The 14,183-nt window shown below is 44.5% G+C and overlaps 1 pseudogene; it reads left to right on the forward strand.

The window, feature by feature from the left end:
- Window positions 1–12,860: 12,860 nt before the first annotated feature.
- Window positions 12,861–13,754, forward strand: Tpm2-ps1 (tropomyosin 2, pseudogene 1; annotated as a pseudogene).
- The last annotated feature ends 429 nt before the right edge of the window (window positions 13,755–14,183 follow it).

A 14,183-nucleotide genomic window follows, 5' to 3' on the forward strand; every position in this document is an offset into this window, starting at 1 on the left:
ATGTACACAGATGGATAGTTTGAAAGATGGCTTCCACATTAAAGCCAACTAGCACTTTGTAGACACAGACCCTCAGGGGTTGTTATAAACTTTCTTTTCTTCTTTTAGCACATATTTTTTTTAATGTGTTATGTAATCCTCTAACATCTCTGGTCAAATTGATGTTCAGAGAAATTTTTACTTAAGTAAGATGATACAGCTTGGGAACAGCAAAATTCAAATTGCAGTCCATACCTAAGTCTAAAGAGTGTGCTTTCTTTTTTTTTTTTTTTTATTAACTTGAGTATTTCTTATATACATTTCGAGTGTTATTCCCTTTCCCGGTTTCCAGGCAAACATCCCCCACCCCCTTCCCCTTCCTTATGGGTGTTCCCCTCCCAACCCTCCCCCCATTGCCGCCCTCCCCCCATAGACTAGTTCACTGTGGGTTCAGTCTTAGCAGGACCCAGGGCTTCCCCTTCCACTGGTGCTCTTACTAGGATATTCATTGCTACCTATGGGGTCAGAGTCCAGGGTCAGTCCATGTATAGTCTTTAGGTAGTGGCTTAGTCCCTGGAAGCTCTGGTTGCTTGGCATTGTTGTACTTTTGGGGTCTCGAGCCCCTTCAAGCTCTTCCAGTTCTTTCTCTGATTCCTTCAATAGGGGACCTATTCTCAGTTCAGTGGTTTGCTGCTGGCATTCGCCTCTATATTTGCTGTATTCTGGCTGTGTCTCTCAGGAGCGATCTACATCCGGCTCCTGTCGGTCTGCACTTCTTTGCTTCATCCATCATGTCTAATTGGGTGGCTGTATATGTATGGGCCACATGTGGGGCAGGCTCTGAATGGGTGTTCCTTCAGTCTCTGTTTTAATCTTTGCCTCTCCCTTCCCTGCCAAGGGTATTCTTTTTCCTCATTTAAAGAAGGAGTGAAGCATTCACATTTTGATCATCCGTCTTGAGTTTCATTTGTTCTAGGGATCTAGGGTAATTCAAGCATTTGGGCTAATAGCCACTTATCAATGAGTGCATACCTTGTATGTCTTTCTGTGATTGGGTTAGCTCACTCAGGATGATATTTTCCAGTTCCAACCATTTGCCTACGAATTTCATAAACTCGTTGTTTTTGATAGCTGAGTAATATTCCATTGTGTAGATGTACCACATTTTCTGTATCCATTCCTCTGTTGAAGGGCATCTGGGATCTTTCCAGCTTCTGGCTATTATAAATAAGGCTGCGATGAACATAGTGGAGCACGTGTCTCTTTTATATGTTGAGGCATCTTTTGGGTATATGCCCAAGAGAGGTATAGCTGGATCATCAGGCAGTTCAATGTCCAATTTTCTGAGGAACCTCCAGACTGATTTCCAGAATGGTTTTACCAGTCTGCAATCCCACCAACAATGGAGGAGTGTTCCTCTTTCTCCACATCCTCGCCAGCATCTACTGTCACCTGAGTTTTTGATCTTAGCCAATCGCACTGGTGTGAGGTGAAATCTCAGGGTTGTTTTGATTTGCATTTCCCTTATGACTAAAGATGTTGAACATTTCTTTAGGTGTTTCTCAGCCATTCGGCATTCCTCAGCTGTGAATTCTTTGTTTAGCTCTGAACCCCATTTTTTAATAGGGTTATTTGTTTCCCTGCGGTCTAACTTCTTGAGTTCTTTGTATATTTTGGAAATAAGGCCTCTATCTGTTGTAGGATTGGTAAAGATCTTTTCCCAATCTGTTGGTTGCCGTTTTGTCCTAACCACAGTGTCCTTTGCCTTACAGAAGCTTTGCAGTTTTATGAGATCCCATTTGTCGATTCTTGATCTTAGAGCATAAGCCATTGGTGTTTTGTTCAGGAAATTTTTTCCAGTGCCCATGTGTTCCAGATGCTTCCCTAGTTTTTCTTCTATTAGTTTGAGTGTGTCTGGTTTGATGTGGAGGTCCTTGATCCACTTGGACTTAAGCTTTGTACAGGGTGATAAGGATGGATCGATCTGCATTCTTCTACATGTTGCCCTCCAGTTGAACCAGCACCATTTGCTGAAAATACTATCTTTTTTCCATTGGATGGTTTTGGCTCCTTTGTCAAAAATCAAGTGACCATAGGTGTGTGGGTTCATTTCTGGGTCTTCAATTCTATTCCATTGGTCTATCTGTCTGTCTCTGTACCAATACCATGCAGTTTTTATCACTATTGCTCTGTAATACTGCTTGAGTTCAGGGATAGTGATTCCCCCTGAAGTCCTTTTATTGTTGAGGATAGCTTTAGCTATCCTGGGTTTTTTGTTATTCCAGATGAATTTGCAAATTGTTCTGTCTAACTCTTTGAAGAATTGGATTGGTATTTTGATGGGGATTGCATTGAATCTGTAGATTGCTTTTGGTAAAATGGCCATTTTTACCATATTAATCCTGCCAATCCATGAGCATGGGAGATCTTTCCATCTTCTGAGGTCTTCTTCAATTTCTTTCCTCAGTGTCTTGAAGTTCTTATTGTACAGATCTTTTACTTGCTTGGTTAAAGTCACACCGAGGTACTTTATATTATTTGGGTCTATTATGAAGGGTGTCGTTTCCCTAATTTCTTTCTCGGCTTGTTTCTCTTTTGTATAGAGGAAGGCAACTGATTTATTTGAGTTAATTTTATACCCAGCCACTTTGCTGAAGTTGTTTATCAGCTTTAGTAGTTCTCTGGTGGAACTTTTGGGATCACTTAAATATACTATCATGTCATCTGCAAATAGTGATATTTTGACCTCTTCTTTTCCGATCTGTATCCCTTTGATCTCCTTTTGTTGTCTGATTGCTCTGGCTAGAACTTCAAGAACTATATTGAATAAGTAGGGAGAGAGTGGGCAGCCTTGTCTAGTCCCTGATTTTAGTGGGATTGCTTCAAGTTTCTCTCCATTTAGTTTAATGTTAGCAACTGGTTTGCTGTATATGGCTTTTACTATGTTTAGGTATGGGCCTTGAATTCCTATTCTTTCCAGGACTTTTATCATGAAGGGGTGTTGAATTTTGTCAAATGCTTTCTCAGCATCTAATGAAATGATCATGTGGTTCTGTTCTTTCAGTTTGTTTATATAATGGATCACGTTGATGGTTTTCCGTATATTAAACCATCCCTGCATGCCTGGGATGAAGCCTACTTGATCATGGTGGATGATTGTTTTGATGTGCTCTTGAATTCGGTTTGCCAGAATTTTATTGAGTATTTTTGCGTCGATATTCATAAGGGAAATTGGTCTGAAGTTCTCTTTCTTTGTTGTGTCTTTTTGTGGTTTAGGTATAAGAGTAATTGTGGCTTCGTAGAAGGAATTCGGTAGGGCTCCATCTGTTTCAATTTTGTGGAATAGTTTGGATAATATTGGTATGAGGTCTTCTATGAAGGTTTGATAGAATTCTGCACTAAACCCGTCTGGACCTGGGCTCTTTTTGGTTGGGAGACCTTTAATGACTGCTTCTATTTCCTTAGGAGTTATGGGGTTGTTTAACTGGTTTATCTGTTCCTGATTTAACTTCGATACCTGGTATCTGTCTAGGAAATTGTCCATTTCCTGAAGATTTTCAAATTTTGTTGAATATAAGTTTTTATAGTAAGATCTGATGATTTTTTGAATTTCCTCCGAATCTGTAGTTATGTCTCCCTTTTCATTTCTGATTTTGTTAATTTGGACACACTCTCTGTGTCCTCTCGTTAGTCTGGCTAAGGGTTTATCTATCTTGTTGATTTTCTCAAAGAACCAACTTTTGGTTCTGTTGATTCTTTCTATGGTCCTTTTTGTTTCTACTTGGTTGATTTCAGCTCTGAGTTTGATTATTTCCTGCCTTCTACTCCTCCTGGGTGTATTTGCTTCTTTTTGTTCTAGAGCTTTTAGGTGTGCTGTCAAGCTGCTGACATATGCTCTTTCCTGTTTCTTTCTGCAGGCACTCAGCGCTATGAGTTTTCCTCTTAGCACAGCTTTCATTGTGTCCCATAAGTTTGAGTATGTTGTATCTTCATTTTCATTAAATTCTAAAAAGTTTTTAATTTCTTTCTTTATTTCTTCCTTGACCAGGTTATCATTGAGTAGAGCATTGTTCAATTTCCACGTATATGTGGGCATTCTTCCCTTATTGTTATTGAAGACCAGTTTTAGGCCGTGGTGGTCCGATAGCACGCATGGGATTATTTCTATCTTTCTGTACCTGTTGAGGCCCGTTTTTTGACCAATTATATGGTCAATTTTGGAGAAAGTACCATGAGGAGCTGAGAAGAAGGTATATCCTTTTGTTTTAGGATAGAATGTTCTATAAATATCCGTTAAGTCCATTTGGCTCATGACTTCTCTTAGTCTGTCTACATCACTGTTTAATTTCTGTTTCCATGATCTGTCCATTGATGAGAGTGGGGTGTTGAAATCTCCCACTATTATTGTGTGAGGTGCAATGTGTGTTTTGAGCTTTAGTAAGGTTTCTTTTACATATGTAGGTGCCCTTGTATTTGGGGCATAGATATTTAGGATTGAGAGTTCATCTTGGTTGATTTTTCCTTTGATGAATATGAAGTGTCCTTCCTTATCTTTTTTGATGACTTTTAGTTGGAAATTGATTTTATTTGATATTAGAATGGCTACTCCAGCTTGCTTCTTCTGACCATTTGCTTGGAAAGTTGTTTTCCAGCCTTTCACTCTGAGGTAGTGTCTGTCTTTGTCTCTGAGGTGTGTTTCCTGTAGGCAGCAGAATGCAGGGTCCTCGTTGCGTATCCAGTTTGTTAATCTATGTCTTTTTATTGGGGAGTTGAGGCCATTGATATTGAGAGATATTAAGGAATAGTGATTATTGCTTCCCGTTATATTCATATTTGATGTGAGGTTATGTTTGTGTGCTTTCATTCTCTTTGTTTTGTTGCCAAGACGATTAGTTTCTTGCTTCTTCTAGGGTATAGCTTGCCTCCTTATGTTGGGCTTTACCATTTATTATCCTTTGTAGTGCTGGATTTGTAGAAAGATATTGTGTAAATTTGGTTTTGTCATGGAATATCTTGGTTTCTCCATCAATGTTAATTGAGAGTTTTGCTGGATACAGTAATCTGGGCTGGCATTTGTGTTCTCTTAGGGTCTGTATAACATCAGTCCAGGATCTTCTGGCCTTCATAGTTTCTGGCGAGAAGTCTGGTGTGATTCTGATAGGTCTCCCTTTATATGTTACTTGACCTTTTTCCCTTACTGCTTTTAATATTCTTTCTTTATTTTGTGCGTTTGTTGTTTTGACAATTATGTGACGGGAGGTGTTTCTTTTCTGGTCCAATCTATTTGGAGTTCTGTAGGCTTCCTGTATGTCTATGGGTATCTCTTTTTTTAGGTTAGGGAAGTTTTCTTCTATGATTTTGTTGAAGATATTTACTGGTCCTTTGAGCTGGGAGTCTTCACTCTCTTTTATACCTATTATCCTTAGGTTTGATCTTCTCATTGAGTCCTGGATTTCCTGTATGTTTTGGACCAGTAGCTTTTTCCGCTTTACATTATCTTTGACAGTTGAGTCAATGATTTCTATGGAATCTTCTGCTCCTGAGATTCTCTCTTCCATCTCTTGTATTCTGTTGGTGAAGCTTGTATCTACAGCTCCTTGTCTCTTCTTTTGGTTTTCTATATCCAGGGTTGTTTCCATGTGTTCTTTCTTGATTGCTTCTATTTCCATTTTTAATTCCTTCAACTGTTTGATTGTGTTTTCCTGGAATTCTTTCAGGGATTTTTGCGATTCCTCTCTGTAGGCTTTTACTTGTTTATTAATGTTTTCCTGTGCTTCCCTAAGTGTGTTCAGGTCTTTCCTGAAGTCCTCCAGCATCATGATCAAATATGATTTTGAAACTAGATCTTGCTTTTCTGGTGTGTTTGGATATTCCATGTTTGTTTTGGTGGGAGAATTGGGCTCCGATGATGGCATGTAGTCTTGGTTTCTGTTGCTTGGGTTCCTGCGCTTGCCTCTCGCCATCAGATTATCTCTAGTGTTACTTTGTTCTGCTATTTCTGACAGTGGCTAGACTGTCCTATAAGCCTGTGTGTCAGGAGTGCTGTAGACCTGTTTTCCTCTCTTTCAGTCAGTTATGGGGACAGAGTGTTCTGCTTTCGGGCGTGTAGTTTTTCCTCTCTACAGGTCTTCAGCTGTTCCTGTGGGCCTGTGTCTTGAGTTCACCAGGCAGCTTTCTTGCAGCAGAAAATTTGGTCTTACCTGTGGTCCCGAGGCTCAGGTTTGCTCGTGGGGTGCTGTCCAGGGGCTCTCTGCAGCGGCAGCAACCAGGAAGACCTGTGCCGCCCCTTCCGGGAGCTTCAGTGCACCAGGGTTCCAGATGGTCTTTGGCTTTTTCCTCTGGCGTCCGAGATGTGTGTGCAGGGAGCAGTCTCTTCTGGTTTCCCAGGCCTGTCTGCCTCTCTGAAGGTTTAGCTCTCCCTCCCACGGGATTTGGGTGCAGAGAACTGTTTATCCGGTCTGTTTCCTTCAGGGTCCGGCGGTGTCTCCGGCAGGGGTCCTGCCGCTCCTGGGCCCTCCCCCACGGGAGCCCAGAGGCCTTATACAGTTTCCTCTTGGGCCAGGGATGTGGGCAGGGGTGAGCAGTGTTGGTGGTCTCTTCCGCTCTGCAGCCTCAGGAGTGCCCACCTGACCAGGCGGTTGGGTCTCTCTCTCACCGGGTCTGGGAGCAGAGAGCTGCTGCGGGCCGGGATCCGCGGGTGTGGGACTTCCGGTAAACACAGAACGTGCCCGGTTCTAGAGAAATTCTGCTTCCGTGTGTCCCAAGCTCACCAGGCAGCTTTCTTGCAGCAGAAAATTTGGTCTTACCTGTGGTCCCGAGGCTCAAGTTCGCTCGTGGGGTGCTGCCCAGGGGCTCTCTGCAGCGGCAGCAACCAGGAAGACCTGTGCCGCCCCTTCCGGGAGCTTCAGTGCACCAGGGTTCCAGATGGTCTTTGGCTTTTTCCTCTGGCGTCCGAGATGTGTGTGCAGGGAGCAGTCTCTTCTGGTTTCCCAGGCCTGTCTGCCTCTCTGAAGGTTTAGCTCTCCCTCCCACGGGATTTGGGTGCAGAGAACTGTTTATCCGGTCTGTTTCCTTCAGGGTCGGCGGTGTCTGTGGCAGGGGTCCTGCCGCTCCTGGGCCCTCCCCCACGGGAGCCCAGAGGCCTTTTACAGTTTCCTCTTGGGCCAGGGATGTGGGCAGGGGTGAGCAGTGTTGGTGGTCTCTTCCGCTCTGCAGCCTCAGGAGTGCCCACCTGACCAGGCGGTTGGGTCTCTCCAAGAGTGTGCTTTCTATAACATAATCCACGGCTAAGTCTAAGGCGTGCACTTTCTATAACATTCCAATAGAGTTCCAGAAGCATCGGAAGGGTGTTATTTACAAGAGCGTGGGCAGTTTACTGGTGGCTGGCTACACAACTGTGGAGTAGTCTTTCTCCTCGGCAGCCATTCCCCAGCTCTGTGGGAAAGGTGGGGCCTGTGAGCTCCTTCCCTAATCCACATCAGAATGGGGGTGGCCTAATCTTGGGCAGATGCAGCTACTGTGGGTTCTTTAGTGCATCAGCCGTGTCATGCCTGCAAGTAAAACTCAGCAATGAGTCGTAGACATCGCCATACGAAGGGTGGTGACTCGTGAACAGAACACTTGCCACACGATGCTTGAGTGCCTGAATTCAAATTCCTGAACCCCCCAAGGTGGGCACTGACTGGACAGGTGGGAAAGCATGAGCTTACAGATGCCAATAACTGTAATCCTGCCTCATGCACGGTGGAGGGAGGGCTGGAGCTCCGCTGATATGGTGTGGGCCTAGGACACCAAAGGACCTGGGTTTGAATCCCTGGCACCTCCTGAGCTTAGACATTGGCACACAAAGCGGAAGGTGAGGACTGGTCAGGCTTTCCTCAGACCTCAGACACCAGGGTCATGCACTCGAATTCACGCATGTACACAACACACACACACACACACACACACACACACACACACACACACAGTGTCTTCAATATGGAGATTGTATGCCAGTACTATATGAAAAACATGAAGGACACTCACCAACATCTATGGAGTGTGACTTAGTTCAGTGGCCATAAAGCTGTAAGTTTAATGGCAACATCGAAAGTTAAAGCATGAGAATTCTATGCCCACAGTAGGTGGTGGACTTTGTTATCAATGATGTGCTCAAAAGGCACTTGCTCTTACCCCTCTTATTCTGCAGTCCCTCCCAATCCCATTCCACTCCTGATCCCCGTCCCTGCTGCGTGCTTCCTGATCACACGATCATGGTTTCTCTTAGATGCTTTAGGCAGAAGTTAAAAGGTTAGCGTACAGGAAGAGATTTCTTGTATCGGGGTTTCAGATATTCATCTGACTTTGACTTTTATCACCCAAAAATGTTCTAGCAAAAATGTTGGCTGCTGGGCCTCTCTCTGTGTCTAGCATTTCGTGGCCTAGGGTTGGGGGCAGAGGAAGTGACCCTGTGTGATGTAAAAAACAACTCATGTTTTCTGTTTGCTAGGATCTCTTACTCCTCTGTTGGCAGGAGGATCAAGTTCACGCTATTCATTGCAGCTAGAGATTGAGTCCGGCAGTGGGGAGTTTGCAGGAGTGAGGAGCGACAGAGAATTCGTTTTCCTTCTCAGCCTCTGGTCCTTTCCTGCAGGTCTCAGGATTGTCAGGGCCCATTGCTTTGAGTTCTTTCCCTTCCATCCCTCACAGATGCTGTTTGCCTGGGCGTTGTCAAGCATCTCACCCGCATAGGAACTGAAAGATGGTTTCCTAGAAGCCAAGATTTTGACCCCAGAAATCATGCACAAGGGGCGCCTGCCTCTTCCTCTGGCGTATCCTCATGGAGAAACAATCTCTGCTCTTTGTTGTGAGGACCACTCTTATGCACCCAGTGCCACAAAAATCATAAAGCTTTCTCTGCGTGCATAAGGAGAATCGCTCAAGGGCACCACCACCACACAGCAAAGCTCTCATTACTTCCATATGGGTTTCTCCCTTCCAGCCCCCACAGATTGTACTGCATCACAACTGGAAATGGTCCTGCTTTTTACCCATCTCTGAAAACACAAGCAAAGTAACTCAGCTAGACAAGCTTCTAACACAAGGCCACCCTAAAACCTTCCTGGGACAGCCCTAGGGATGCCCACTTGCTTTTGCCTGTTAGGACTTCAGAGTAGACACATGGATCTGCTCTGCACAATATCCATTTCCAATCGCAGCTAAGACATCAGTGACAAAAGTGTTCAAGCAACGAAGCGTTTTATGGACACTGATGTAAACTGAATATCTATGACCTCAAGTTGAGCTACTGAGTGATCCATAAGTTACACATAGGGTGGACCACAGCCCACCTTGTCTTGTGGCCTTCTAAGTGATTCTAAATACAAGGTGACAAATTCTTGTAAGTATTCTGGTGTCTGGGCTTCTGAGGGCTCCTGAGGGAACATCGTTCACAGCTCCTGGCAAAGGCAGCCTGTCCTGTCTGGAGGAACACCTCCTAAATACTCACACATATGGGGACTTAGGGAAATTGATTCTGTGGCCCTGATAGTTTCTGGCCAGTTCTTTGCGCTTTGTGGTCTTTCAAAGCCCCTTGTCTAAATAATACAGAAGTAACTATTTTTAATGTTACCTTTCTCAGAATACTTTCCGTGTATTTAAGGTCACAATTACACAAATATGCTTAAAAACAATTAAACAAATATGCTCTTTTCTTCTCCTAAAGCCAGTGTCTGTCAAACGATGAGTAAAGTATCCACAGGAGGATTTTATCCCACATGTAGTATACCTTTGAATTATTTTTACTTAGTAATTTAAAATAGTATTATTTAGTATTTACATACTAATTCTGCAGTTTATAAAATTACCTAGATTTAAGTCTGGTCTGCTGAGTCACAGTTTGATGTAATTCCCTAGAAATGTTTCTATTTGGCTTCCTTTGAGAGTCAGATTATCTGGATATATAAACACCAAAAGATTGCAGACCCAAATGTCTCTAGCTTGCCTGCCTTTGCTGGGCCCTCTCAGCTCCACTGTCCACAGTCCAGGGTGCAGCCTCTGCCTGGAATGCAGCGCAGCTCACCTCTGCCTCCCTTCCCATGTTATCCCATTTCCTGCCTTTGCACCTCTGGGCTATGGAGGTGCCTGGCCAGAGGCATCACTCGTGGGCGAGTGGTATAGCTGGACTCTTGGCTACGTTGTTGGTTCTTCTTTCTTCCATCCTTCTCTACCCCTCTTCTTCCACCCTTCAACCCCTTAACACTAGGTAAGAGAGGAAAAAGGATAGAGGGGAAAAGGGGGCGACAATATTATTAAATACTTCCTGTTGATTAGGGACATCGAATTCCTTGGAGCAAGTTTAATCTTCACCCTCAGGATATTTAGTGTCTTCTTTTTGTCTCTTCACACATTATTACTTGATAAACCACAAGCAAATCACCCACAATCTGAACAGTCACACTGTCGGGACTCTAGCATTTATATATCCTCTGAAAAGTCCCCAGAATTCCAAAAGTCATCACTCACAGAAACTATCTTCAGGTGGCAAAACCACACTCCTGCCAGAGCACGAGGCAAATCATAGTCATCTGCTGTGAAACGCCTCATAGCCCCACACCTGGGATTAAAACAAAAACATAATCCCATAATATTTCTGCGTGTTTTAAAGAAACCAAAATTCTCACTAAAAGTGGTTGCTCAGAGGGGACGAGCAAATGGTCATCAAGTCAGCCCCCAGGATGTCAGGTTTCACACGACTTGTTAGAATCCTTCCCAAGTTTCCTTATTTTTCATTTGGATTTGCTATGTTTTAATATTCTAAAAATGTCCTGTCCAACTTTCTTGCCTTTATCTTCGTATTATAGAACCCAGAAAGACAAAGACTTTCAGAACTGTGTTATATTCCAATTTAAAAAAGCAAATTGCGTTTCCTAGTCTATATTTATCCCTTCAAAACTTACGCCTTCAAAGGAATTAGACAAGAAAGCATTTAAAGGTTCTCACCTTCAACTGCACATGATCACTATTTAAGGTAAGACTGAGGAGATCACTTAGTGGGTAAAGTGTTTGTGGTACAAGCATGAGGAACCAAGTTCAATCCCCAGCACCCACTGAGACCTGGGCCTGTGGTGCACATCTGTGCTTTAGTGCTGAAGAGGGAGAGACAGGTGGATCTCAGGAGCTCACTGGCCAGCCAGCCTAGCTGACTCCACCCATTGCAGGCAGTGAGAGACCCCGTCTCAGAAACAAGGCAGGAACTCGACGTCGCCTTGGCCTTCACATGCATGTGTGTACATGGGCCCACTCAATGCCCACAAAAACCCAGTAAATAAATAACAGATAAGATAAGAGACTGGGGTGGCCTACCAGCCCTGGACATCTTTTGTTTTTGACAAGGAACTTCACTATGTCCTTACTGAGCTGGAGTTCAGTGTGTAGACTAGGCTAACCTGAAACCCACAGCAGTCCACTTGCCTCTGTTTCTATAGAGCTCTGGGATTAAATGTGTGAGCCATATTCTCCTCAGTGGCTAGGAATGCGGCAGTTTGGCCCAGACTACTAGACATATTCCTGTTCCCCAGAGGCTTTTATAAAAATAACAAAACGTAAGTACATCACACATATATAATGTATATGTATATATATATATATAATGAACAAACAATGTATATAAAAACAAAAGCCTAAAATACTTCCATTAGCAGAATCCAATGTGGGGTACTCTATCACAATCTCTAGACTGTGGAAGCTCTTGCATTAAGAGCAACAGGGCAGGTTTTCAGGGATCCCCTGAAAGACAGTGAGGATGCAATGTTCCACTCTGCACTCTTCTGCTTGAGGACCAAGACACAGGAAAAATGCAACTAGTACAACCCCTGCCTCCTCAGAACTTACAGTCCAGTGGGAAAAAGTATGTTATACGCAATTTTCAAAAACAAACAAGCTTGTGCAAATGTGGCCTCAGCAAAGGAAGATTGTGTTTACAGAAGAACAACTTCACCTATTCGCCATAGCTATAACCCAGTGCCTTAATTGGAATAATTGATAGAGAAGAGACCATGGATCCAGAGGAGGCTGGTCTAGCACTGATCTTGCGCAATGCCCTCACACGCCATAGTGCACACATATTTGAGAGTGGTGGGTGAAGACACATGGCAGACATAGACCAAGAGGCATCCTGCACTACGTCAGCCGACTGTTGGCAGTCAGCAATCCTCCACACAAGGGCAAAACCCAGTGCTTTCCAGGAGAGACTGCTCCTCTCCTCAGGAAGTCTCTGCCCTCAAACAGGGTTCTCCTCATGAGACTCTGTCTAACTCTGACCCCAGAGTACCACTTGGTTTAATGTGGAATCAGCAAGAGCTGTGGAGGAGCCACTGATGTGGATTAGGGAGGAGGGGTGGCATGGACAAAGAAGCTTTTCAGACGTGAAGACCAAAGGGGGCTTGCCTAGCTGAAGAGATCAATAACAAAGAACAGACAAAGCCCTACCAGATGTGCTGAAAACTTCATGAGATGAATAACATTTGAGATCTATAATGACGGTTTTTATAAATTTCTAACCTTGAAACCACTTCTTTGAAGATAATTTTTAAATTTGACAATGCAACAATTGTAACTTCTTTGGGGCCAGTCTAAAAATATCTTTGTAACAGCCCCTTTTGGTCCTCCTAACCTCTCCCCGGTGCATCCAATGCTCTCGGCTATCCCAGTCTACCTATTCTTCAGTGCTCGCCCGATGGCCCACTTCTCACTGCAGTCATGGACGACATCAAGAAAAAGATGCCGCAAGGCCCTGGGTTCGGTCCCCAGCTCCGAAAAAAAGAACCAAAAAAAAAAAAAAAAAAAAAGAAAAGAAAAGAAAGAAAGAAAGAAAGAAAGAAAGAAAGAAAGAAAGAAAGAAAAAGATGCAGATGCTGAAACTAGACAAGGAGAGTAGCATCAACCACACGGAGCAGGTCGACGCTGACAAGAAGCAAGCTGAAGACTGAAGCAAGCAGCTGGAGGAAGAGCAGCCGGGCCTCCAGAAGAAGCTGAAGGGGACAGGGGATGAGGTAGAAAAGTACTCCTGAGTCTGTGACGGATGCCCAGGAGAAACTGGAGCAGGCCAAGAAGAAGGCCACCGACGCTGAAGTAATGTGGCTTCTCTGAACCGCCGCATTCAGCTCATAGAGGAGGAGTTGAATCGGGCACAGGAGCACCTGACTCTCAGCCTTGCAAAAGCTGGAGGAGGCTGAGAAAGCCGCTGATGAGAGCAAGAGAGGAATGAAGATCATTGAAAACCGGGCCATGAAGGACGAGGAAAAGATGAAGCAGCAAGAGATGCGGCTGAAGGAAGCCAAGCACATCACTGAGAACTCAGACGCAAATATGAGGAGGTGGCCAGGAAGCTGGTGATCCTGGAAGGAGAGCTGGAGCGCTCTGAAGAGAGAGCCGAGGTGGCTGAGAGCAGAACCAGGCAGCTGGAGGAGGAGCTTCGAACCGTGGACCAATCCCTCAAGTCGCCCATAGTCTCGATAGTCTCGGAGGAGGAGGATTCCACCAAAGAGGACAAATTTGAAGAAGAGATCAAACTTCCGGAGGAGAAGCTGAAGGAGGCTGAGACCCGAGCAGAGTTTGCTGAAAGATCTGTGGCAAAGTTGGAGAAAACCATTGATGACCTGGAAAAGACTTTGGCTAGTGCCAAGGAAGAGAACGTGGAGATTCACCAGACCGTGGACCAGACCTTAGACCAGACCCTTCCGGAACTCAACAACCTGTAAGGGCTGGCCCTACTGCCTACCAGTAGTTGCCTCCTCAGGCCGATAAACTGATGTTCCTGACAATAAACAAACAAACAAGCAAATAAATAAATAACTTTGTGAGGAACTTGGGGGTGGGGGTGGGGTGGGGCAGGGACACAGCTCCATTGGTAAAGTCCTTCTATGAGGACCTGATTTTAATCCTCAGAAACTACACTTTAAAAGACTGGATCACAGTGTAAGTTTATAATTCTACCTTTGGAAAAGCAGAGGCAGGAAGACCCCTGAGGCTCTCAGGCCAGGCAGCGGAGACTTAGAGGTAGCCAGTGCTGGAGGAACAGCTATGGCTGTCCCCTGGCTTTCACACACACCTGCATCAACAAGCGCACACATCGGAAAGGCAGAGAGAGCCCAGGGGTCACTCCAGGGCTTCATTCAGACCTCCTTGCTGAGAATAGTGTCACATGACTTTGCCAAGTTGCC

This window comes from Rattus norvegicus, chromosome 2, assembly GCF_036323735.1.
Source record: "Rattus norvegicus strain BN/NHsdMcwi chromosome 2, GRCr8, whole genome shotgun sequence".
Classification (NCBI taxonomy): domain Eukaryota; kingdom Metazoa; phylum Chordata; class Mammalia; order Rodentia; family Muridae; genus Rattus; species Rattus norvegicus.